Source organism: Myxine glutinosa, chromosome 4 (assembly GCF_964187855.1).
Source record: "Myxine glutinosa chromosome 4, kmMyxGlut1.1, whole genome shotgun sequence".
NCBI lineage: Eukaryota > Metazoa > Chordata > Myxini > Myxiniformes > Myxinidae > Myxine > Myxine glutinosa.
Window position 1 is genome coordinate 160,438,196 of NC_136264.1, and position 26,907 is coordinate 160,465,102.

Here is a 26,907-nt window from a genome sequence, read left to right on the forward strand (position 1 = left end):
TGTTATCTTCTGACATTGATGGGCCTCATCACCTTTACTCGGATTTGGACACGGCTGGTGTGTCCCAGACACCAACTACACCCTCCAATCCTGTGCAATTCTTCAAACTCTGGTAGTTTAGCTACCACACACAGTGTTCACAAAAAAAGCCCATGTGCGCCTGTTGCAGATCCGTGTAAGGTTGGGTGCTGGTTTATATACAGTAAGGTAAAGGATGCAAGTGAGATAAGCTTCAGGTTTATTGTCATTTTATGGTATGTAACATAGCATATGTTGACTTCATAATAAGTATATTTATACCAGTGGTATACAAGGGTCTGACATCTGTTTGCTAGTGGACCGAGTGGTCCCCAACAGTCAATTTCAGACTAAAAAACATTTTTCAAAAGAAAATAGCTTTCTGGATAAAATGACCATCTAATTACTAAAAGGAGAAGTGCCTGTCCGTCCATGTGTCATGCTTCATTCTAAAGGGGTCCTGCTGTTGTAGAATAATAAAAATGGTGCCGTTGGAAAGCTAATGATCGGTTTCCCTGGTTGCAAATCCAATAACGATTTACGTGTATCGGAATAAAAATTTGTGCCCGTTCAAGCACAAGGATGCCTGTTTTAAAAGCCCTCTTTCTGTGGTTGAAGAAGAAGAAGCAGCAATGGGAGCTTCATGCAGAAATTTCAACGGTAACATTTATTACTCTACAACAGCAGGAACCCTTCAGGACACGGAAGGAGCACACAAAATTATATTTGGTAAAGTAATACTTCTCAAAGCAATATAAAAAATATTTAAAAGTACACAGAAGCAGCACACAAACAACAACAACCACAGTCACCACGGCAACAGCAACTACATGTTATAAAAGCTCATTTTTTTTTGCCTCTTTCACTTCATTTTACATCCTCATTGATTCACAGATAGACATGCAATGTGTTTTTAAAGAACAACATGCCGTCTGATGAAACTAGTCAGCGAAGTGACGGGTAGGCTTGCCTCGGGTGGGCATGCCTCATATCATTAATAATCCTTCAACTCCAAGTGGCTTGTGGGTTATAGCCCACTAACAATAGGGTGCCTTGCCCATTTCGTGCTCTTGCAAGTTGTGTCTACATTTTAGGATGATCATATCTTGTCACTGGTTAAAAATATTAAGCTAAAACTAAACCTTGGGTAATAAAATGGTGACATCAGCTTTTATAATCAAAATCTCAAAAAAACACTTTGTGCCTTAAGATTAATATAGCTGATACTTGAAATCACGATCATGTGACTAACTACACATCACAATATGAGATAGCTTAAAGGAGATCAACACAACTACACATCCATACCCTAACCCTAACTATTAACAGTACAATTAATAACAAAATTAATTATTTTTACATGGCAAACAATTCCATCATATGAATAGTGTAGAACTTGCTGACCCTATAAAAATAGGACCACAGGTCCTGAAGCTCACCTGCATCAGGAGTAACAGTCCATGACGTCATAAAATATCGAAATTTTGTTTATGCACAGAATCTGGTCACATGATTGGTTGAATGGAAGCCCTCTCAATGCGGACTACAGAGATACATGTTTACAGGTCATGTTTTTACAGGTTATACAGGTTATACACTATACAGGTCATGTGTTTGTTTGGTTGATGGCATGGTTAGGGCAGGATTTGTTTTAGCACAAGCATAAGCTCGACGCGTAAGCTCGATCGCATAAGCTCACTGGACTAAAGTCCAGGTGAGCTGAAAATGATGAAGATTCACATTGGTTGATTAAAGGGTAAGATCCTTACAGATATTAGCTCTTACACAAGCCTCAATGTTGTATACAAAAAAAAATTCCATGTTTATCACACAACTCCAAATATCTCTTGCTGAATGATTTTTTTTTACAGCATAGCCCACAGGTCAAAGCCGTCTAGAACAGTGTTTGTCCGTCCATATGTATGTATGTCCCCTCAAACGTATACCAATCAGAGCTGAGGATCTGGTCACATGACAGGGTGATGGGACTACGTCTGATGTCATTACGGTGTACAACAGCTGACTGTAGTCCGATGTCATTACGGTGTACAACAGCTGACTCCACACTCGGCCATTTTGATTCCTATGCCGTTCGGGCCGGACAAATCGTCGAACCTGTCATATATCACAATCGCCATGCTCAGCCTTCACGTTTTTCATTCAGTGTGAAACACAAACAAACCGATTGTTAAAATGATCATCAAATATCAAAAGCATAGACGTTACTGATCTTCCAACGACACATTACGTATAGGCCTTAGGCTTCATGCCTTACCTTCAGGCCGCTACGGACAAATTATCCCAGGTTTCTTAATACAGTAGTTGTTTTCATAATAATAATAATAGCGTTAATACTAATAATATAGTAAATATAATCCTAACACTGTGATCCCTTTGTCGTTATTCCAACGTTTCTAGGTTGAAGCGGTGTATGGTTCATGAATCAATGATAAGCGGTGTACGGTACCAATAACCGCGGAAGTAAGGAATTAGCCTCGGTTTTTTTTATAGTAATATCATTTTAATAATAATGACAACATAATGTTAATAATATAGTAAATCTAATCGTAACACTAATCGCTTCATAGTGACTGCAAAGTTACTGGAGGTTAAAATATATCTAAAATAGGGTACTGCTCACACTCGTATGGACTGGCGACCACGAGTGTAAATACTAGCTACCGAAAGCAAAACATGACACAAACAATTTTAAAACATTCATCCCACATCGCTCGTCGCACGGGCAAACAAGGAGAGCGTCCTGCTAATGAGGCTCAGGTTGCAGTCGAAAAATCAGCTACTGAGCTTTACACTACACTAAATACAAAAAACAAATCAAGACTGATGAAAGGAAAGAAAGATGTATATATTGCTACCTTAAATGTGCAAACACTTTAAAAAGTATCAAAAACACCAGAACTAATATCCTCAGCTGAAGCAACAAAACAAGACATCATCTGCCTACAAGAACATCGATTTATACATGATGACATGCTGATAAAAGAAGAACATGTTGGCTAAAGTTGGACACTAATAACCTCTTCTGCCTGGAAAAATAGCGTAAATGCATCTATTGGTGGAGTAGGTATGCTTGTTAGTCCCCACGCATACAAAGCTCTCAATAAAGTCGAAAATATATCATCGAGAATTATGACAGCTACTTTTAATGGAAACCCTCAAACAACAGTAATTAGTTGTTATAGTCCCACAAATGTACACGATGAAGTAGAAGTTGAGAGATTCTATCAAGATCTATCATCAGTAACCAGACAGGTACCGAAACGTCACGTTAACTCTTGGAGGGGATTTTAATGCACAACTCGGATCATCAGAAGGCTTTACATTTTCATATCATGTTCGCACTAACAGAAATGGCACAATGTTAAAAAAAAACTTCTTAAAAGAGAATAACCTTTCATGCGCAAATACCACTTTCCAGAAAAGACCAGGACAGCTATGGACACATTCAGTACCAAATGGAACAAAACCACAACTCGACTTCATTATTGTAAATCGGAAATGGAAAAACAGTGTCAGAAATTGCAGAGCATTCAACTCTTTTATAAGCGTAGGATCAGACCATCGCATTGTATCTGCAAGGATCCGCTTGAGCCTTCGAGCAAATAAAATGAAATCAAAAAGTAAACCACTTTATGACTGGTCTTGTCTCAAAAAGAACACAGATTTGTGTCGCCTTTTCACTTTATTTTAAAAATAGATTTGCTGCTCTTCAAGAACAAAATACAACACACTCGCCGAATAAAACATTTGCCAATTTTGAGACAGCCTGCAGAGAGTCTGCTTCTGGTACCACTCCTTTGAAACAAAAGAGGAAAAGTCGGATCCCTACTTGTTCCGACACCCTAGGGGTTAGGAAAAACCATGTTAACAGAAAAAAAACTCATTCCCAAGGTACCTCCCACGCATATTTTGATGTTACCCCCCCTGTGTCAGTGATTTCTGAAAATTAGGGGTAGGCGAAATTCAAATGGCCATAACTATTTACCTAGTCATCCTATGGTTGCATATGACCCCTCAAAATGTTTGTCCTGGGACACTCTTTACAATGATGTGTTATATGCAAATGAGGTCACTAATGAGGTCACCAGAGGTCAAACTATGAGGCTAAAGGTAGTAGTAGTAGTAGTAGTAGTAGTGGTAGTAGTGGTAGTAGTAGTAGTAGTAGTAGTAGTAGTAGTAGTAGTAGTAGTAGTAGTAACCTTTATATTTAAGTAGCGGCAGTTTTGCGTCCATCCGTCACGCTACATCATTACGTCTATGATGTCATTACGTCTATGATGTCATTACAGCGTACGACACCCGACCGACATTTTAATTTATATGCCATACAGGCTGAACATGTCGTAGAAGTGGTCAAACCTGTCATGTGTTTTTACACACACGGACAGCTGTACGTTGCAGCGAGTAGAGTACTACGGCTACGTTGCTGTTAGACTTTCGGTCTTGTTTTTTAAACAACCAGAAATACATTGATGAAAGACATTAAAAAAACCATTAAACACCATGACAAGTATAAAATTGCAATTGTTATCAAGCAGCAATCGGAAAGAAAGCAATGAGCTTCTAACATATTCCATCATTTTCTTGCGATCATTTTTGTATTGCTGACAATATTTCAGAATGACCACGCTACATCATTACGTCTATGATGTCATTACGTCTATGATGTCATTACAGCGTACGACACCCGACCGACATTTTAATTTATATGCCATACAGGCTGAACATGTCGTAGAAGTGGTCAAACCTGTCATGTGTTTTTACACACACGGACAGCTGTACGTTGCAGCGAGTAGAGTACTACGGCTACGTTGCTGTTAGACTTTCGGTCTTGTTTTTTAAACAACCAGAAATACATTGATGAAAGACATTTAAAAAACCATTAAACACCATGACAAGTATAAAATTGCAATTGTTATCAAGCAGCAATCGGAAAGAAAGCAATGAGCTTCTAACATATTCCATCATTTTCTTGCGATCATTTTTGTATTGCTGACAATATTTCAGAATGACTACCGATTGGCTGTGTCTCTGGGAATGGTGATGGAAACAATCCCGTTTCCAAAATGGGATGATGAAACTCAGAGAATATCTCAGAGCGGAACGACTTATCAGAATGCTTGCAAGTGAGAGCAAAACTATCCTGAGCTTCTCCATTTTCAATGTTAATCAACACTTCAAATTCACCAAAAGTAAGCAGCGACTTTTCCGGTAAGGCCACACGACAGAGGTAGCCTACCGATGCACCGTTCAATTGCAAAGGTTGCTTGTTGATGTTCACAACTTCAAAACTGACAATGGTGTCAGGTCTTGGTCTCCAAGCACGGATCTGCAGCTGCTCACGAGACGCCTGCTTGTGATTTAAACGCAGGAAGCAGGAATCTGCACGACCTAATGTGACAACTTTGTGGCCTTTAAAATTGTGGCACTTTTCTTGCTCTGGCAGGAGCAAAAACACACAAGCACCTTGAGGATGGTAGAAGTTTAGGTGGAGAATAGGTGGCAGCTCTTCGGTTTCAGCTTGAGGGTTTACAATTCCATTCTCCATAGCGCAGATGAAATGAATGGGGGAAAAGTTGCAGGAAACTGTGACAAATAAGTTAACTTTTCCACAAATATTCTTCCCCCGGAACAACTTGTAGCTTCACAAACCCAATGGGTGGAACATTTAACGCCAGCAATGAAGCTTCAACCTGAGCAGAATAGAAAACAAAGTTCATTACATTTGGCCCGCACAAGTCAAATCACGATGCCAGTACTAGTTAGCAAATTCTGCCAGCAGCAGTGTGATGTCAGACAAAGCACGTAAAGGAACGGAAACACATTATGTGCAACAATTTAACATCACATGCATTGCTTGACATTGAGAAAATACTTTCGTAAAGCAACATAGAGAGTAAATAGCATCCATAAGAGAGTAGCACACAAAATGTAGAACAAACCTCTACTATAAACTCGGACATTGCAAGCAAGTTTAAGCTCATTTTGTTCTACTGGGTATGATGCTTATCTTATCTTATTTCCTCCTTTGACTTTAGTTGTGCAAGGGAGTCCGTATGATGTATTATTCTCGTGCATTGTTGCCCTATTGAAATGCATTCTTCATTTTGTGTTGTCATATGTGTACTAGTATTTTCTGAATACAAACTACCCTCATTTATCTATCAACAAAGGGTTGCTTTGCTGACAGGAATATTAAGAGAATCATGGAGAGAGAAGAGGGAAAGGATATGGGAGGTAGAGGGGTGGAGGGGGGAGGGAGGGGAGGAAGGGAGGAGGGGAAGAAGGTAGGAGAGGAGGAGGGGATGGGGAGGAAGGGGGAAAATAGGAGGGAAGAGACAGGGAAGGGTATGGGAGGGACAGAGAGGAGTTATTTATTTTAAAAAATTTGTGAAAGAGAGAGGGCTTTCGTGAAAAAAGAAAAATAAATAAAAAGGGTAGGGGAGGGACAGAGAGGGGTAGAGGAGAGAGAGACAGAGACAGACAGAGAGAGAGGAAAATGTTAAGGTGAGACGGTTCTGGTGGGTGGAGGGGTTTTTAGGGGTCTTCAAGTGTCTTGCTGGTCTCTGAGGTCATACAGAGTATTCAAGGTCTTTGCGGTCTTAAGGGTCTTTGATGTGTTAAGGATCTTAAAGGTCTTAGGGGTCTGGGTCTTTAAGGATCTTTATGGGTCATTGGGATATTTGGGGTCTTAAGGGTCTAAAGCGTTTTTGGGGTATTCAGGGTTTTAAAGGGTCTTACTTAAGGGAGTTCGGGGTTTTCATGGGTCTTAAGCGTCTTAAGGGGTCTAATCTCTCAAGCATGTAAAAGCATGTAAAAGACGGTCTTTAAAGGCTGAAGTGGTGGATAAAAATACCCTTTGGCCAATCTCCGGGCCGGACTTGGTCGGTATGTCAATTTTAGTGGTTGTCGGCCCAGCAGTCTTTGCAAAAAATGTGAACAAACAGACACAGACACCCGACAAATTTTATTTATTAGATGGTGAGTTGAGACTATGCTTGTTTGGGTTTATTTAAAATTTCCCGGATTTTTCCCGTTATCCCGGTTGTGTGGGGACCCTGCCCCTGGGATGTCCCCACGAAGTACCGAGCCAGCGGCTTAAGCACTCAAATGAAACAGTTGATAAGGAACGGCTGGCCTAGCAAGCTGCTTGGTAACTGAACACATTGCTGGACATCTCAACAGCATACATCATACTTTACATACAAAACTCAGACAAAAGGAGAGTTTATTTTAATAAAGACTTTAACTATCATGACTATTTTCCTTGTAATCAAAGCGTACCTTGTCCAATCTCCAATGTGGTTTCTACTTTTTAAAATGCAAATAAAATCAGAGTTGAGACAAACTCGCTGATACGTGTACGAAAGTGGACGTGCACATTTCATAAATCATTAAAGTGTACAATAACATTTCAAATAACATTGAAGTGTATGTGTACATTTCAAATAACATTAAAGTGTACACGTACATTTCATATAACATTAAAGTGTATGTGTGCATTTCATACAACATTAAAGTGTACATTTCATATAACATTAAAGTGTACGACTACATTTCATATACCATTAAAGTGGATGTGTTCATTTCAAAGTATACATATACGTTTCAAACTGTACCTGTACATTTCATATAACATTAAAGTGTACGTGTACATTTCATATAACAATAAAGTGGATGACTACATTTCATATACCATTAAAGTATACCTATACTTTTCATGCAACATTAAAGTGTGCATGTACATTTCAAAGTGTACATGCACATTTCATATAACATTAAAGTGTACGTGTACATTTCAAAGTGTACGTGGACATAACTTTGAAGCATAGCATAACATAGGACATAACTATTCTATAATAAATAAAATTCCACTCTGAAGCCATTCCACTGCTGCTTTGGCTGTATGTTTTGGGTCATTGTCCTGGTGGAACGTAAATCTTGGCCACAGTCTTAGGTCTTTTGCACTTTGAAGCAGGTTCTCCTTAAGGATTTGCCTGCATTTGGCTCCATTCATTGCTCCCTCTATCCTTACAAGTCTCCCAGTCCCAGCCACTGAAAAGCAACCCCATAGCATGATGCTGCCACCAACATACTTCACGGTAGGGATGGTGTGAAATGGGTGATGAGCTGTGCTCTGTTTCCACCAGACGTAGCGCTTTGCATTCAGGCCAAAGAGTTCAATTTTCGTCTCATCAGACCACAGTCTTTTGCCTCATTCTCTCAGAGTCTTTCACATGCCTGTTTGCAAACTCCAGGCGTGCTGTCATGTGCGTTCTTCTCAGGAGTGCCTTCCATCTAACCACTCTCCCATAGAGCCGAGATTTGTGAATTGGCTGCAGAGACTTGTCCCTCCAGCAGGTTCTCCCATCTTAGCCAGATAACTCAGACAGTAGTTCTGTCGGAGTGGTCATTGGTTTCTTGGTCACCTCACTGTACAAGGCCCTTCTTGTCAGGTTGCTCAGTTTGGTTGGACGGCCAGCTCTAGGAAGAGTCTGGGAGTTCCATATTCTTTCCATTTCCTAATGATGGAGCTCACTGCGCTATTGGGAACTTTCAATACTCTAGAAATTGTTTTATACCTGTGATGTATGCAACATCTAGACCTCCCCGTCTACAACATATAACAAGCGGGTACGGATTTACACGTGACTTCCAGGTTGGCGGGCCGGGGAAGCGGTGTGGTGCTTGTTGTTCGCACAATAAAAGCCGTTCTGAATTGAGCTGAATTGGTGTTCTTTTGGTGGAACTACACATGGCGAGGAAGATAAACCTTCGGAGGAAACTTTAATTGCCCATGGCATTCACCCAGTTCGTGAAATTCTCCGATTTTTTTTTTGTTTGCCTCTTCACGAAGGAATCCATGATGACGTCATATGGCTGCATCGATGAATTCAATGCCCATGGAGGTGATTGGAAGACGTACAGTATGCTGAATGTTTGGAGTTCTACTTTGAGGCGAATGTTATCTCGGAAGAGCGACAGATGAAAGCAGTCCTACTGTGTCGGTATGTGGTGCAAAGAGACGTTCACGTTGTTGAATAATTTGGTTATGCCCAGGCTCATTAGGGACCTGAAATATTCGGAACTCGTGGAAGCTCTAATGGATCACTGCAACCTAACCCCGTCAGTTATTGTCCAACGTTTCAATGTTTATATGAGCCGTCAGGCAACAGGACAGTCAATTTCCGAATTTATTGCAGAGCTTAAGAAGCTTTCACACTTCTGCGAGTTCGGTGACGTACTCGAGGACATGCTGCGGGAGATGCTTGTTGTTGATGTTGCGGATGATCGCATAAGGCGCCACCTGTTAGCCGACCGGACATTGGAATTTATGATAGCCAAGGACATTGCCATTGCCATGGAGAGTGTGGACAAAAATGTTGCTGACATCGGCATCACTCGCTCTTCATATGGTCAGGCACAGACCAACACCACCGTCAATCATGTCGAACAGCCTTTATCACAGCAACGGAAAATGAATCCCAGACCCAGATGTCCATCACAAATGAGTTATGGGAGCAACAGGTGTTATCGCTGTGATGGTCGGCGTTCACCAGATGAATGTCGCTACAAAAATGCCACATGCCATTTCTGCCACAAGAGTGGCCATAATCGCTCCAGCTTGTCTCTCCCGCAAACATAAAGATAAAGCGGGTGGTACAAAAAAACACCTCATTGGTTCGGAGCTGTATGATGGCGAGGCAACGTCTGCTTCTGGTGATACCTTCGAGATGCACGATGGACATCACATATTTCATGTTTTTTTTTTTTTTTTGTATACATGATCGAGGCTCGTGAAAGAGCGAACATTAATCACACAAAAGACAAACAGACACATAAAACAAATAACATCGGGAGCGGTAGACAAGATGGGGAGAGAGGGGGAAGGACACAAACACAACATTTGAGAGCAGGGACCGAGAGACATGGAGACATCGAGAGAACTGTGGGAGGGAGAGGGCTTTGGGGGGAGGCATGGGAAGGGTGGGGGTGGGAGAGGTATAAAACATATGGACACTGCCAGGACTTCCAGGAAAGAAGTTGGAATTTCAAACAAGGTGGATCTGGGGTGAATTAGTGGGGGTAGAAAAGATCAAGGTTTTGGATGGGGGAAGATAAGAGATGGTGGTGAACAGCTGTTTTAAAGACCTGGAGGGAGGAGTGGGATTGAAGTGAGTGTGGGAGTTTGTTCCAGAGGCGGGAGAAAAGAGGAATGAAAGAGTGAAGGTGAGCAGAGAGCCGAGATTTCGGCAGTTTAACCATCAGAGGGTGGCTGGCAGATCTTGTGCGACCTGTAGGAATATTTGGGGGACAGAGCACAGAGAGCTGGGGGAGCAAGGCCGGAGAGGAGTCGGTAGAAGACAGAAAGACCACCTACCTGCCTGCGGTGAGTGAGTGAAAGGCCCTCAGAGATAGCTTCATCGTGGGAGATTCCAATGATTCTGAAAGCTTTGGATTCAACAGCGTGAAGCCGAGCCAGGTGTGAGGCAGGAGCACCAGCCCATAGGGGAGAACAGTATTCCATTGAGCTACGGATGAAAGCCTTGTATGTGGTGAGGAGCTCAGGTGTGCCTAGGAAGGACTTCGCATGACGGAGGATGCCCAGTCGGCGACTGGCTTTGGAGGCCAGCTTGGAAATGTGGTTTTCCCAAGAAAGATCATGGCAGATAGTGAGACCCAAAAGCTTGAGCGACAGAACTTCTTGGAGAGGATTGTTGAGAAAGTAGATGGGAGGGTTGTCCAGTCAATCTTTTCGGAGAGACATCGTAAGAGTGTGAGATTTGTCAGGATTGAAAGACATGTTCCACTTGTTTGACCAGTCTGTGATTTTGTCCAGGTCTTCAGAGAGTGAGGAGGCTGCAGACTGCCGATCTGAGGGAAGAGGAATGGAGCGGCAGAGAGTGGAGTCATCAGCAAAGAGATAGAGAGGATTTTCCAGAGAGTCGGAGAGATCATTGATAAAGACCAGAAAAAGCACAGGGCCCAGCACACTGCCTTGGGGAACTCCAGCCTGAACAGGAAGGGGAGATGAGAGAAATCCATTTAGGGCCACACGTTGACTACGACCAGAGAGGAAGTCCGCAAGCCATGCATGGAGATTTCCATGGATACCATAGGAGGAGAGTTTGGTGAGCAGAGCTGGGTGCCAGACCGTATCGAAGGCACGTGATATGTCAAGGGAGACAGCTCTGATTTCCTGTTTGGCATTGAGGACCTCCATCCATTGTTGAGACAGCAGAAGCAGCATGTCCAGAGTAGAGTGACCTGGTCTGAAACCAAATTGATGATCAGAGATCAAGCCATTGGAGAAGAGGAAAGATTTCGTATCCGAAGCAATGATGGATTCCATGTGCTGATAATTGGGAGCAGGCCGATTGGTCTGTAGTTGCAAGGATCTGTTTTTGCACCTTTTTGTGTAAAGCGGTAATGCTTGCTGATTTCCAGGATGCTGGCAGATGACCTTGAGCAAAATATAGGGTGAAAAGAACAGAGAGAGGGTGAGATAGAGCGGCAGAGCAGGATTTTAGGACCTGTGGGCTGATGCCGTCTGGTCCAGTTGCAGAATCAGAGTCGAGGTTTGACAAAAACTCCTCCACCTTGTCAGGAGAGAAGGACACAGAGTCCAGGAGCAGATGGGTTCGACTGGGAAGGGTGGGAACAGAGAGAGATGGGTTTGGGACTAAGGATTTTGAAGCAAACACAGAGTTGAGGCATTCGGCTTTGTCACGTGCGATGTCAACTGTGTGGCCATTTGAGTGAAGGGAGGGGATGGAGGGGGAACAAACACCAGAAACGGATTTGACCAGACGCCACCAGGATTTGGAGGAAGGAGACAGGTTTGAGAGTTCATTCTTGAGTGAGGAGAGATAGTGCTTCCTGGCACTCCTGAGGGTAGACACACACTTGTTCCGAGCTTGGTGGAAGGAACTGAGATTGCCTTCAGTTGGATTAGCCTTCCAAGAGGCAAAGGCAAGTTGTTTCAGGGCAACTGCCTCACCACAAGATTCAGTGTACCATGGACGGGAGGAAGGGTAAGACAACTGAAGGCGAGATGGGATAAATCTGTGCATGAGAGAGATCAGTTTGCTTTGGAAGAATTCCCAGGAAGAATTGATGTCAGAGACAGTGGAGATGGGAGACCAATCCAGACGATTGATGGCTGCTTGAAGACCGTCCCAGTCGGCCTGAGTGAAATGCCAGACTCGTCGACGCTGAGGAGGCTCTCTGAGAATGGCCAGAGAGATGTCCACTTTGACAAGCACATGATCAGAAGAACCGATTGGAGCAGAAGAAGAGCAGCAGACATTAGCAGGGAAGTTTGTCATAACCAAGTCTAGAAGAGAAGATACTCCATTGGCTGAGATCCGGGTCGGGAAATTGACAGATTATGTCAATCCCAGTGAGTCACAGAAGTCCTTTGCTGAGGTGCCATGACTGGTGAGAGAGGAACCCACACCCAACCAGGTGGCATGATGACAGTTGATGTCACCACATATGAGGAAGAGAGAGTTGGGATGAGTGGATAGAAGTTGGTCCATGTTGTCAGACAGTGAAATGTAGATGGAGTCATCACTGTTTGGGGGACGGTACAGAACACATATGAACAAAAGGTCGGAGCGGAGAGGAAGCCGTAGCCAGAGGTACTCCTGGGGGTGAGGAGGAGAGAGGGCAGTGCAAGGAGAGTGAGGAAGAGAGTTTTTGATAAAGATAGCCACCCCACCACCAGGCCGAGGCTCAGGTCTATCATACCGGAGGAGGGAGTAACCAGGAAGAGATATTAAGGAATCAGAGACATCTTGAAGGAGGAAAGTCTCTGTTAAGCAGATCAAGTCTGGATTGTCAGAAGCAACCTGTATGGAGAGATCAGTCAGGTTTGAGCAAAGGCCCCGGATGTTTGAGGTCCATACCGTTAATGAAGAGAGAGGGGGAGCATCGGGGACAGGGGAGGGGAGGAGTAGGGTAAGATGAAGGATGAGAGGGGGAGGTAGGGAGAGCAGTTGATAGTATGTCAGAGATTGCAGAAGAGTTCCAAGAAAGGGAAGGATGAGGAGGATGAAAGGTTTGATGGTGAAGGGATGAGGCACAGTGAGGGGTTGTTTGAGGGGGGGGCAGAGGAAAGTAGAAGGTTGGGGGGGGGGGGTGGAGGCATGAGATAGAAGGGAGACGAAGTGGGGAGGAGGCAGCTTTGAGGAGGAGGGGGGAGGAGGGAGAATTGGAGAGGAATGGTATGGGGGGAGATTTGAATGGGAGGGGTTGGAGGGGAGTTTTGAAGGGGAGGAGTGAGGGGGGAGTTTAGGAGGGGAGGGGCAAGGGGGGAGTTTAGGAGGGAAGGGGCAAGGGGGAAGTTTAGAAGTGGAGGGGCAAGGGGGGAGTTTAGGAGTGTAGGGGTGAGGGGGGGGGGGATTTGGAGGGGAGGGGCAAGGGGGGAGTTTAGGAGGGGAAGGGCAAGGGGGGAGTTCAGGAGTGGAGGGGAAAGGGGGGGATTTGGAGGGGAGGGGCAAGGGGGGAGTTCAGGAGTGGAGGGGCAAGGGGGGAGTTTAAGAGTGGAGGGGCAAGGGGGGAGTTTAGGAGTGTAGGTGCAAGGGGGGGGGGGGATTTGGATGGGATGGGCAAGAGGGGAGTTTAGAAAGTGGATGATTAATGAAAGACGAACATTGAAAACAAATTGGGTTTGTTGTGATTTTCAAGTTTGCAATCCGATTCAGAACGATGGAGGAGGGATGGAATGAATGTGAATTTAGACCATGTAGTGAGGGAGACGTATAAGATATTGAATTTCTTTTTTTTTGAAGTGGAATGAGTTGGAGAGGAAATTGAGAAAAGCCTTTTAAATAGGAAGAAAAACAGCGTGTTGTAAAATACCACTGAGTAAAACACTGAAGGGGAAAGGTTAAACATATTTAAATAATATTTAAACAGAACCGTGAACAATCTTATATGCACAAAATACCAACGGGGGGGAGAGCCGAGAGGGACCACCACGAGTCACGTGAACAGGGCAAACGGTGGATGGCAAGGAGATAATGGGGGCGGGGCGAACAGCACACCTGGACAGAAAATACAGGCTGAGACAACAGTACACGTGGAGAAAGGAAAATAAATGTTTTTTTTGTTTGTTTGTTTGTTTTTGGGGGGGTGGGTGGGGTGGGGATTTAGAACGTTAGACAGAGTATTATGTTTGGGGTAGAAGGGAAAAAACTAAGAGCCAAGCAAAACACGCTTAAGTTAACAAACACCGACGGGGGTACAACTACAAGGCCGCACACGAAGAGCAGAACATGATTAATTAATTACGAGTTACAGGAAATTCAAACCAAAACTAACTATAATCAAACAATAACGCATGGACGATAAAATAACGAGTTGAAATTTGACAATCTATCTGGGGAAATGGGGGAGAAACACGTGGTTGAAGAACGAACGAACGAATAAGAATGAATAAACGAATGAGAACAGAGAAGGAAATGTATTTTTTTTTTTTTTTTTGAGTTGAGATTTACATAAGGAAGTTAGGTTGGGGGGGGGGGTGGAGGCATGAGATAGAAGGGAGACAAAGTGGGGAGGAGGGGTGAAAAGACTGGGAAAACAGAGAACGAAAGTTATTGGATCACAAACGACGGACCGCTGAGAGAAAAACAAAGCCTCAAGGTTGTACAGTGTACACTGTACAAGGCCTCAAGACACGACACGAATTAACACGATTTTCAATACAGGTATGAAAGATTTGCACCGAAAATCTTCGTCGGGAGACAATATATACACCATAAAATAAATACAGTTATAACGAAAATACAAATGGGAACAATTACTTAACTTCGATTTCGATGAGAAGCGTGGAGAGCTGAGAATAAACGAACCCTCGCCAGCAAGACCGGAAACCAACAACTTCTCTAACAACTTCTAACAACAGACTTCTAACAACAACAGTCTTCTCTAACAACAGAGCAGAACCTCTGCTGGCTCTCTTCGGTATCAACAATCGACGTTTGGAAATGGAGGTTGACACAGGTGCCGCTGTTTTGCTCATCAGTCGAGCTGCTTTCAACAACTTGTGGCGTGAACCTCACCGACCCATATTACACCGGACGTCCCATCTGCTCTCTACCTACACCGGTGAACAGATCAAACCCTGTGGAACTTGGGACGTCAACGTGACTTACGGCAATCCTAAGTTCAACCTACCCCTGATCGTCATCCCAGGTGATGAACCATCATTACTCGGTCGGAACTGGTTGGAGGTAATTTAACTCAACTGGAAGCAGATTCATCAATTTCGTGCAACCAATGCATCAAAACCACTTGAAGCAGTCCTGGCCAGATATCCAGACATCTTCAACGATGAGCTCGGTACTTTGCGGGGTTACTCCGCTAAACCCAACATTGACAAAGATGCTCAAACAATTTTCTGCAAGGCTCGACCAGTTCCTTTTGCTCTGCGCGAAAAGGTTGACAAAGAGCTTGATCGACTCCAGGAACTTGGGATCAGTGATCACCTTCATGGATCATCTGGAGGATTGTCCCGTCGATGCCAACCATATTTGCACCGACACAAGACGTGATCCAGTCCTTTCAACAGTTCTCCAAGCCCTACAGCTTGGATGGCAATCACTACCTGATGGGGACCCTGCCTATGTTCCTTAGGTGGCACGTAAAAATGAACTTAGTGTGGACAGCAGTTGCATATTGTGGGGATGCCGCGTAGTGATTCCGCAACATCTGCGTTCCAGGGTAATGGAGGAACTTCATGAGTGTCATCCCAGAATAGTCAAGATGAAGTCACTGGCTAGGAATTATGTATGGTGGCCAAATCTAGACACTGATATTGAAGTGTGTTCAACATTGCTATCCCTGCCATAGCACCAGGAATGCACCAGCGAAGGCACCGCTGCATCCCTGGGAATGGCCCACCGAACCGTGGCATCAAGTTCATCTAGACTAGGCTGGACCAGTGAACGGTCAGATGCTACTAATCATCACTGATGCCCACTCAAAGTGGATTGACGCTTACACAACACATAGCACTACATCAGCTGGAACAATAGAGAAACTGAGACATTGTTTTGCTACACACAGCTTGCCCAGAGTTATCGTTAGTGATAATGGTACATGTTTCTCGAGCTCGGAATTCGCCGAATTCACACGTAGAAATGGTATCAGACACAAATTTGTCAGTCCACAACACCAAGCTTCCACTGGCCTGGCTGAACATTCAGTTGGAGTCATCAAGTCCAGACTACGCAAACTGCAGGATGGAAACCTTGAAATCCGGCTCTCGCATCTGCTCCTCAGGTATCATACTACACCTCATGGTACAACAGGAGTAACAGCATCAAAATTACTGATGAAACGACACCTAAGGACCAACCTGGACCATCTGAAAACAGAAATAGCTTCTCGAGTGTACCAGAGCCAACTTAACCAGAAGTTGCATCATCACAAGTCAGCAATGAGCCGCTCACTTCACAACGGGGATCCAGTGTTCTCCCGCAACTTTGGTGCAGGCGCTGTTTGGTTGCCTGGCGATGTCATAGACAAACCTGGGCCACTGTTGCACACAATACGCTTGCATGATGGGTGGGTTGTCCGTCTACCCTTCCACAAATCTATGCCTCCTCGCAATTCTATCTCAGAGTTCTACGGACAGTTCCTTGGACTTCATGGTAGAGTTTCTGCTCTGACATGCACTGTCAACTATTGTACCTTATATAGAAAGTTGTTTCTTTCTAAATCATGTCCAATCAATTGAATTGACCAAAGGTGTAGAGACATCTCAAGGATGACCAAAGGAAATTTGATGTACCCGAGCTCAATTTGGAGTGTCATAGCAAAGGGGTTGAATACTTATTGACTCAAGACATTTCAGCTTTTCATTTATAGTTAGTTTGTAAAAAATTCTAAACACAAAATTCCACTTTGACATTATGAGGTATTCTGTGTACATCAGTGACAAACAAATCTAAATTTAATCTATTTTAAATTCAGGCTGCAACACAACAAAATGTGAAAAAGTCAAGGGGTGTGAATACTTCGTCAAGGCACTATATATCAGTTAAATAAATCCCCAAGACAATCACCAAGGCAACGATGGCAGAATGACTTGGCTAGACACCTCGTCAGCTCTCCCAACAGTGAGTCAGATTCGATAAACATCGTTGCCTACCTGGGTTTGGACCAATCGAGTTAATTGAATGACCATTACTTGAACTTTATTATTATCCACATCATAATCAACAACACTTTGTCTACAATGTCATTTATTTTTTTCAAAGTAAAGTAAAAAATAAAAATATGTCACCCACAGGGTGAACCGTATCTTGCCAAAATGTGAAAATTCCGTTTTTTCGTCATGACGTCATCAAATGACGTCATAGCGTCAAACTGTTTACAGATCTGGGAAGCACTCATCAAGGGCATTCATATGAGGTATTACTCGATATGGTACCTACGATTTCAAAATTTGACCTTGGGGTCAATAATTTTCGACCTCCAGCGCTAACCATGAAGGTCAAGGCCGATCGCCACCAAAAACTAATCAGCTGAGCGCCGGACCATATACTAGATTCCCATGAAGTTTGGAGACGATCCGATCAAAGTTACTCAAAAAATTAGTGTTTCGTCGACCTCCATGATTGACCACAAAGTGACCTTGACCTTTGACCTTGACCTTCAAAATTTTGTGTGCTGAAGGGTATCTCTATAGGACTCTGATATGCGAAGTTACAGGAGTTTCCAATAATAACTGTGGTCTACAGAGTGATCTAAACGTGAAAAAAAAATGATTAACCACAAACAAAAAAACAAAAAAATAAAACATATGTCACCCACAGGGTGAACCGTATCTTGCCAAAATGTGAAAATTCCGTTTTTTCGTCATGACGTCATCAAATGACGTCATAGCGTCAAACTGTTTACAGATCTGGGAAGCACTCATCAAGGGCATTCATATGAGGTATTACTCGATATGGTACCTACGATTTCAAAATTTGACCTTGGGGTCAATAATTTTCGACCTCCAGCGCTAACCATGAAGGTCAAGGCCGATCGCCACCAAAAACTAATCAGCTGAGCGCCGGACCATATACTAGATTCCCATGAAGTTTGGAGACGATCCGATCAAAGTTACTCAAAAAATTAGTGTTTCGTCGACCTCCATGATTGACCACAAAGTGACCTTGACCTTTGACCTTGACCTTCATAATTTTGTGTGCTAAAGGGTATCTCTAAAAGACTCTGATATGCGAACTTACAAGAGTTTCCAAAGGGAACTGTGCTCTACAGAGTGACCTAAACAATGCGAACTAAAGCAATACAATATACATGAAAAGTGCAGTTTTTTCGTCATAACGCCGTCAAATGACGTCACATTGTCAAACTAGTTATATGTTTGGAAAGCACTCAACAAGGGCTTCAATTTGAGGTACTACTCGATATGGTAACTGAAACTTGAAAATTTTACCTTTTGGTCAAAATTGAATGACCTTCAAAATGACCTTGAAGGTCAAGGCCGATCGACACCAAAAACTAATCAGCTGAGCGCCATACCACACCCTATATACCCACCAAGTTTGGAGATCATAAGATCAAAATTACTCAAAAAATAAGGGTTTCGTTGACCTCCATGATTGACCGCAAAGTGACCTTGACCTTTGACCTTGACCTTAATAATTTTGTGTGCTGAAGGGTATCTCTATAGGACTCTGATATGCGAAGTTACAGGAGTTTCCAATAATAACTGTGGTCTACAGAGTGATCTAAACGTGAAAAAAAAATGATTAACCACAAACAAAAAAATAAAACATCACCCACAGGGTGAACCGTATCTTGCCAGGGTTTCGTTGACCTCCATGATTGACCGCAAAGTGACCTTGACCTTAATAATTTCGTATGGTGAATAGTATGTCTTCATGACCAACGCACATGAAATATTGAAAGATTTTGATGAGAACTGAGGAAATAATTTTTTCATGAAAATTCCGTTTTTTCGTCATGACGTCATCAAATGACGTCATAGCGTCAAACTGTTTACAGATCTGGGAAGCACTCATCAAGGGCATTCATATGAGGTATTACTCGATATGGTACCTACGATTTCAAAATTTGACCTTGGGGTCAATAATTTTCGACCTCCAGCGCTAACCATGAAGGTCAAGGCCGATCGCCACCAAAAACTAATCAGCTGAGCGCCGGACCATATACTAGATTCCCATGAAGTTTGGAGACGATCCGATCAAAGTTACTCAAAAAATAAGGATTTCAACATTTGACCTTGGGGTCAATAATTTTCGACCTCCAGCGCTAACCATGAAGGTCAAGGCCGATCGCCACCAAAAACTAATCAGCTGAGCGCCGGACCATATACTAGATTCCCATGAAGTTTGGAGACGATCCGATCAAAGTTACTCAAAAAATAAGGGTTTCGTCGACCTCCATGATTGACCACAAAGTGACCTTGACCTTTGACCTTGACCTTCAAAATTTTGTGTGCTGAAGGGTATCTCTATAGGACTCTGATATGCGAAGTTACATGCGAAGATATGGTACCTACGATTTCAACATTTGACCTTGGGGTCAATAATTTTCGACCTCCAGCGCTAACCATGAAGGTCAAGGCCGATCGCCACCAAAAACTAATCAGCTGAGCGCCGGACCATATACTAGATTCCCATGAAGTTTGGAGACGATCCGATCAAAGTTACTCAAAAAATAAGGGTTTCAACATTTGACCTTGGGGTCAATAATTTTCGACCTCCAGCGCTAACCATGAAGGTCAAGGCCGATCGCCACCAAAAACTAATCAGCTGAGCGCCGGACCATATACTAGATTCCCATGAAGTTTGGAGACGATCCGATCAAAGTTACTCAAAAAATAAGGGTTTCGTCGACCTCCATGATTGACCACAAAGTGACCTTGACCTTTGACCTTGACCTTCAACATTTTGTGTGCTGAAGGGTATCTATATAGGACTCTGATATGCGAAGTTACAGGAGTTTCCAATAATAACTGTGGTCTACAGAGTGATCTAAACGTGAAAAAAAATGATTAACCACAAACAAAAAAACAAACAAAAAAACAAACATACAAGCTGACTAATACATCTTGCAAAAACTTCGTTTTGGCAAGATAACAAACAGACAAACAAACAGACAAACATACAAGCTGACTAATACATCTTGCAAAAACTTCGTTTTGGCAAGATAACAAACAAACATACAAGCTGACTAATACATCTTGCAAAAACTTCGTTTTGGCAAGATAATGATTGGAAAATAGGATCTTTGTACGAGATCAGATGATTACTGGAACAACACTGTGAAGTTTCGACTTTATCAAACGGTTTCCGAGAAATATGTGACAAAATTTGGTAGAAGGAACCAAAGAATCCTCGCTGGAACATTCATTGGGTTTCTAGATTCCAGCTTGCTGAGCTAATAAATAAATAAATCATTGCCAGGAATTGCAGAAACTGGGATTTCCTAACAATTCCCCAGGAAGAAAAATGTCACGATGACGGCACCAAACAGTTCTATTTCCAGATTAACACAAGGAAAGTTAATATAACACTCGCACCGACACCTCGTGCAATTAGCTACAGGTTAAAACGAAAAAAAGTGTATATTTGAACTCGATCAAAAAACGAACTCTAAATTATCCCAAGGATACAACACCTCCAAACAAATGTACAGTGTAGAGGATTATGAACTTCATGAAAGTTTAAAACTACTCTCAGCAGGAAGATAACTAACTCCCCAGACTCATATAAGATGTGTTCCCTCGAGTGTGATCTTCCCGGATTTAACTTCCACCATGGAAACGTTAAAGTCACTAAATAACAGAAGAAGTGGTTTCAATATTTAACATACGGTATAAAATAATTATATATATATATATATATATATATATTGACATAATATACACAGTATGGGTTTATTACTGTGTATATATTACACGTGCATATATATATATATATATAATATACACAGTATGAGTTTATTACTGTGTATATATTACACGTGTATATATATATATATATATATATATATATATATATATATATATATATATATATATATATATATATATATATATATATATATATATATATATATAATATACACGAGGGTCTGTATATATATATAATATATACACAGTATGATTTAATCTCCCGATTATTTATTTAATGCAAATGAGACGCCCTGCTCGTACTGTGGAGTTTCTACTATTTCTCAGTTATATGTATACAGTATATATATATATATATATATATATATATATATATATATATATATATATATATATATATATATATATATATATATATATATATATATATATATATATATATATATATATATATATATGTCGCCTATTCAAACAGCACAGAGACTCATGCGAGGATCAAAACGATACAATTCTACTGTACAATACACACCTCCTTTAGAGGTTCCACCAGGGAGCCTACTTAAAGGTCGTCCAGACGATGCTCGACCTCCCTGTGAAAGTTGTTCCGCAAACGGCCGGGGCTCGGCACGGGATGCAGCAGCAGCACGTGCAGCAGCTTCGACAACGCGGCGAATACGGACCTTAGTCGCCGTTTCCTTCTGGTAGATTCACTAAGAAATTATCAGGGGGGCGGCGGGGTTGAGAAGAAGAAGAAGAAGAAGCAGGCCACACCTTTTGTATCTTTTCTAGGCTGTTGGGCACAATCCTGGACGGGTCGCCACTCCGACGCAGGATACTAGAATGGCTCATTCTTCCCAGTAAGCTGGTATTTTGCCGACCTCGGAAGGATGACAGGCCGAGTCAACCCACCTGGTGTTAATTCAACGGCTGGACAGGGGCTCGAACTCAGGACCGTTAAACCAACACTAACCAGGCTTACAGAGAGGAAACCTCGGAATTGTTGGACTACCATGAGAGATTGCAGGACACGAGCTGCACCGTCATGGTCCACCAAGACCCTTTATTTCTCAATGCTGTAATTTGATAAATCTAAATTTTAAGATCGTCACAATTGGATACACAGGGAACTTTGACGCAGGAGGAGGCCATTTGGCCCATCAAGTCTGTGCTACATCAAAACTCCATTAAAATTCAATACATCAACTTATGGATTTGGTGATGACAAGGTATCCTAGAGTAGACCCACGGCACCCACCATGTTTACACCATACCCAAATGGTGACATTTCATTCAGTATTTTACAAAGCTATTAGTATTATGTAGGAAGGGTTGGTGGGATAACGTGGAGGCTTGGGCATCGATCGGTGGGGGACAGAGGGATGGGAAGAGGGGTAAGTTATGGGCAGGTGACATCCTATGATATTATGATCCCCCAGTATCCAAGAATACAAGAATCTAGCGACCTCGGTTTCAGCGAAAACGTTCGTGATTGGAGGATACATGATCACGAAACTGTGAGGCGCCATCTTGTTACCCATCTTCGCCGAGGGAAGCGCTAAATTGTGTGCATCTTGTGTCACAATGTGAATGCATTGTGTGTGCATTTGTGTGTGCATTGGTCTCCAAGGCCTATTATAAAAAAAATATCAATATGGCAGTCATATGAATATATCAATGACCAAATTCATTGAATGTAACCTGTGTTTTATCAATAAGGTCAAAGGTCAAGGATTGACTTGAACTTTGAGCAGGCTTTGCATATTGGGTCACTGAAGCCTAATGCTTTTGAGGTCAAAAGGTCATGGTCGCCTAAAATCGTCAATTGTTTGATATTTTTACCCTCGCCAAAGGAGAGGGTATTGCATTTGAGTCCGTTTCTTTGTCTATCTGTTTTTTGTTACTTGTCAAAATTTTTTTTATTTTGACAAGTATGTTGATCACTCCGGTTTGTGTGTGTTTGTTTGTCTGTCCGCTCACTTATACTTGCCTACAGGTCACAATTTTAAACCGATCTTCACAAAACTTCAACAAATGATAGAGTTTATGGTCCGACAAAATCCTATATATTTTTGAGCTCAAAAGGTCAACATAGGCCAAAGGTCAACAACTTTTTGAATGATTAAAACCCTCAATTTTCATCCAATTGTCTTGAAATTTGAATAGGATTTACATATCAGCTAACTGAATTCAACCACCAACTATTTTGGAGATCAACATAGACCAAAAGGTCAACATAAACCAAAAGGTCAACATAGGCCAAAAGGTAAATAACCTTTTCATATTTCTAAAAGCCTCAATTTTCATCCGATTGACTTGAAGTTTGAATACGATTTTCATATCAGCTAACTGAATTCAACCACCAACTATTTTTGAGATCAACATCGTCCAAAAGGTCAACATAGGCCAAAAGGTCATCAACCTTTTCAAATATCTAAAATCCTCAATTTTCATCTGATTTACTTGAAATATTTACTTGAAATTTGAATACGATTTTCACATCAGCTAACTGAATTCAACCACCAACTATTTTTGAGATCAGGATAGGCCAAAAGGTCAACATTGGCCAAAAGTCAATAACCATTTCGAATTTCTAAAATCCTCAATTTTCATCCGATTGACTTGAAATTTGAATAGAATTTTTATATCAGCGAACTGAATTCAACTACCAACTATTTTTGAGATCAACATAGGCCAAATTTCTATAAATTGTCAATTTTCATCCGATTAACTTAAAATTTGAAGGCGATTTGCATATCAGGTTTTATAATTCAACCACCAATTATTTGTGAGGTCAAAAGGATGCTCTACTGAGTGCCATTCTATTTTGTTCGCTTTTGCCAGTGTCGCTCTATGAGTGATTTTCCATTTGTTTGTCTATTTGTCCACACAGAATAAATAAGATTTTCTCTGGAACCATTGGTCCGATTGACAGAAAATTTTCACCATTGGTGCAACTCCACCTGCAGAAATTTCTAATTATAACGATGACGTCATAGGTCATGTGGCATGGGCGCCATCTTGGAAAAAACGAAAAACTGTGCAACTCTATCTCCGAAAGCGCTGTATAAATTAATTGAGACATGGCTCATTGTAAGGAACTCTCCATGGAGAATAACATGTTAATGATGATGTCATCTGTGCCTCCATTATGACGTCATTATTCGACAAGTACAAAACCTCATCCGATCAAGATGAAATTTTTTAAGCGTCATCAAGGAATAAATTGGTGGAGAAAAAAAACAATGATGACGTCATCAGTCGCATGGTTCGGCCGCCATATTTGTTTTAACACAAAAGCCTTAAAAACCACTAAAAACACGTCCTGGCGAGGGTCTGCAATCTCTGATTGCTCTTTCTTGTTTTTAGCTGTTTTCGTCCTATTTAGCATACAAAAGAAGAGGTCCGAGTACAAAGTGTACATGGATGGGCTTTGAATTTCCAATACTTTCTAGTTTTTTTTTGGACTTCTCTTGCCGCCCATGCAGTTCGGTAATTTTGTGCTAAAGTTATCAATTACATCTTCCAAATAGAAACAGTAGTTTTACCGCGTGACATCCTATGCTATGATAGTACGATCTTATAATGGCCAATCTCTTCTGTTATTCTGTCTTCTTCAAATACAACTTGTGGTGACGACACACTCAGCAAAGGCACAAACATGAACACGCGACTTCTGAAGCGGCAGATGGCGCTCTCACAAAGCCTATTGGTCTTTCTACAGGCCACATGTCAGGACGTGAAACCAAAATGTGGAAAACCTCTTCAGTGTGCGCCTTCGCAGAAATGCCCACAAGCAACAGAAAACAGCTCAGAGTTTGCTCAACAAATCATCGTCAGGGAGTGAACTTGAAAGTAAAAGCATGGCCGTGACTGTAGGAAGTGGTGAAAATAACGGGAACAATAACGTTAAACACAAACACCTGATGTGAATTACAGGTAGCCTACACCTGTTGATTCCACTTGGACCAGGTTATTGGTACCAGGTTATTGGTGCCAGCTTTTGCAAATGTATCTTGTTTATCTTGTCAACCGATAATTTGATGTCGTAGTAGTAGGAGTAGTAGTAGTTTTTACCCCCGTATGTTTGTCTGTGAGCAGGAAAAATATGGATAATTTCATGTTGACAGGATAAAAAGATTATTGTTAAAATTGCTGTTCGGTATTAAAAACAAAATTGCAAAGTAATAACAGATTAGCGTGGTGTTGGCTTAGCGGTTGGGGTGCTGGCTTGAGGATCTTAGGATCCTGGGTTCGAATCCCGGTCTCTAATCGCTGAATTAACACCACGGGGTGTTAACACTCATCCTGTCATCCTTCCGAGGTCGTGCAAATTGAGTACCAGGCATTGCCCGATGGTGTTATAGTCCTGTTGACATGTCTGTTCTGGAAGCGCTCCGTATAGGAACTTTATTTTTCGTCGCGTTTTTCTTGTTACCGGCATTCCGTTTTAATAAATCCTTTTGTTATTTTCCTTATACATTTTAAACCCGTTTTGTTTGAGTTTATTTTTCGCAGGTTCGGGAACTGCCAGCGAACAACAGGTTAGACCCTTCATGTTCCCCTCCCCTTTCTTGCCCCGCATATACAGGGTCCGTCAGGGAGGTGTGACGATTTTCAGAAAACCCGTACACAGTTATTTTTAGTCGAATTTCAATTTTTTTTTTTTTTAAAGACTACATATATAATGCCATGTAATACACTGTAACAAAGACATTAAAAAAATGTAATTCATGTTTGAAAAATGACATCATCTAAATGGCGGCCGTTCTTATCCAAGCATTCTTGCAGACGCGCGGAAAAGTTCCAGCATTTCTCAGCACAGCAGCATCCCTCAGCAGTTCCAGCATTCTTTCTGCGAACGTAAACCGCCGTACGAAATCATTCTGCTGCAGTTCTTGAACCACCATGATTTTGTACGCGTGATAATGAAGGTCCAAGTGCAAAATTCGACGAACTGATCTGTCTGACATCCGTAGAGCGCGAGCGTGCCGTACCGCTGACTGACGAGGGCTGGCCTCCACAGCTTGTCGAACCCTTTCGATGTTTTCCGGGGTCCTAACGGTTCGATCACCTCCCCGAGCTGCTCCCGGCCTCACAGATCCAGTTGTCCTGAAGTTTTTTACCCACTTCAATATTGTGTTTCGAGACGGAACGGCACCACGTCGACCAACATTGAAGTGAGTACGAAATCTGCGCTGTGTAAGCACCATCAAACTACCCGTTTGAATAAACGTCTCAACAACAAAGACGCGATGTTCAATCGTCCACAGCTCCATGGCTACTGAAATGGCGCCTAACAACGAGTAAGCAACAGCCATCACGCATGCGCTAGACCCCCCACTTGCATTGTTATACCCAATTCAAACATGAATTACATTTTTTAAATGTCTTTGTTACAGTGTATTAAATGGCATTATATATGTAGTCTTTAAAAAAAAAAAAATTGAAATTCGACTAAAAATAACTGTGTACGAGTTTTCAGAAAATCGTCACACCTCCCAGCCGGACCCTGTATAACGTCGTTGCCTCGGAGTGAAAGCTTGATTTGGCCATTCGTAATCCCTGTGTTGTTCACCTGGGGAATCGCACGACAGTATTATAGCCACACACACACACACACACACACACACACACACACACTAAGCTGCGATAATTTGATACTATATTACTTGTCACGTAGTTACAAAGGCTCAGACACTATAGAGCGATTTTATGAAATAAAATAAAAATCTAAGTTTTTTTTTTTCAAAATTTTCAATTTTTTGTTGTTTGCCCTAAACACTTCCCGGCACTCATTGGCGCACCTCTGAAATGAATGAATGAATATTCACTCAGCCATCTCTGAGAAAAATGGCGACACACACACAGACACACACATACACACAGACAGACACAGGCCCACAAACATACACATACATACACACATACATACACACACATACATACACGTACACACACACACT

General features: G+C 42.1%; 1 long non-coding RNA gene across 1 annotated transcript; it reads right to left on the reverse strand.

Moving 5' to 3' along the window:
- Nucleotides 1-221: 221 nt before the first annotated feature.
- On the reverse strand, nt 222-21,631 carry LOC144891845 (uncharacterized). The gene is made up of 2 exons (XR_013623240.1): nt 21,474-21,631; nt 222-5,732 (listed from the first exon to the last, which is right to left on the reverse strand). It is a non-coding gene; the product is annotated as an uncharacterized LOC144891845 (long non-coding RNA).
- Between the last annotated feature and the right edge of the window lie 5,276 nt (nt 21,632-26,907).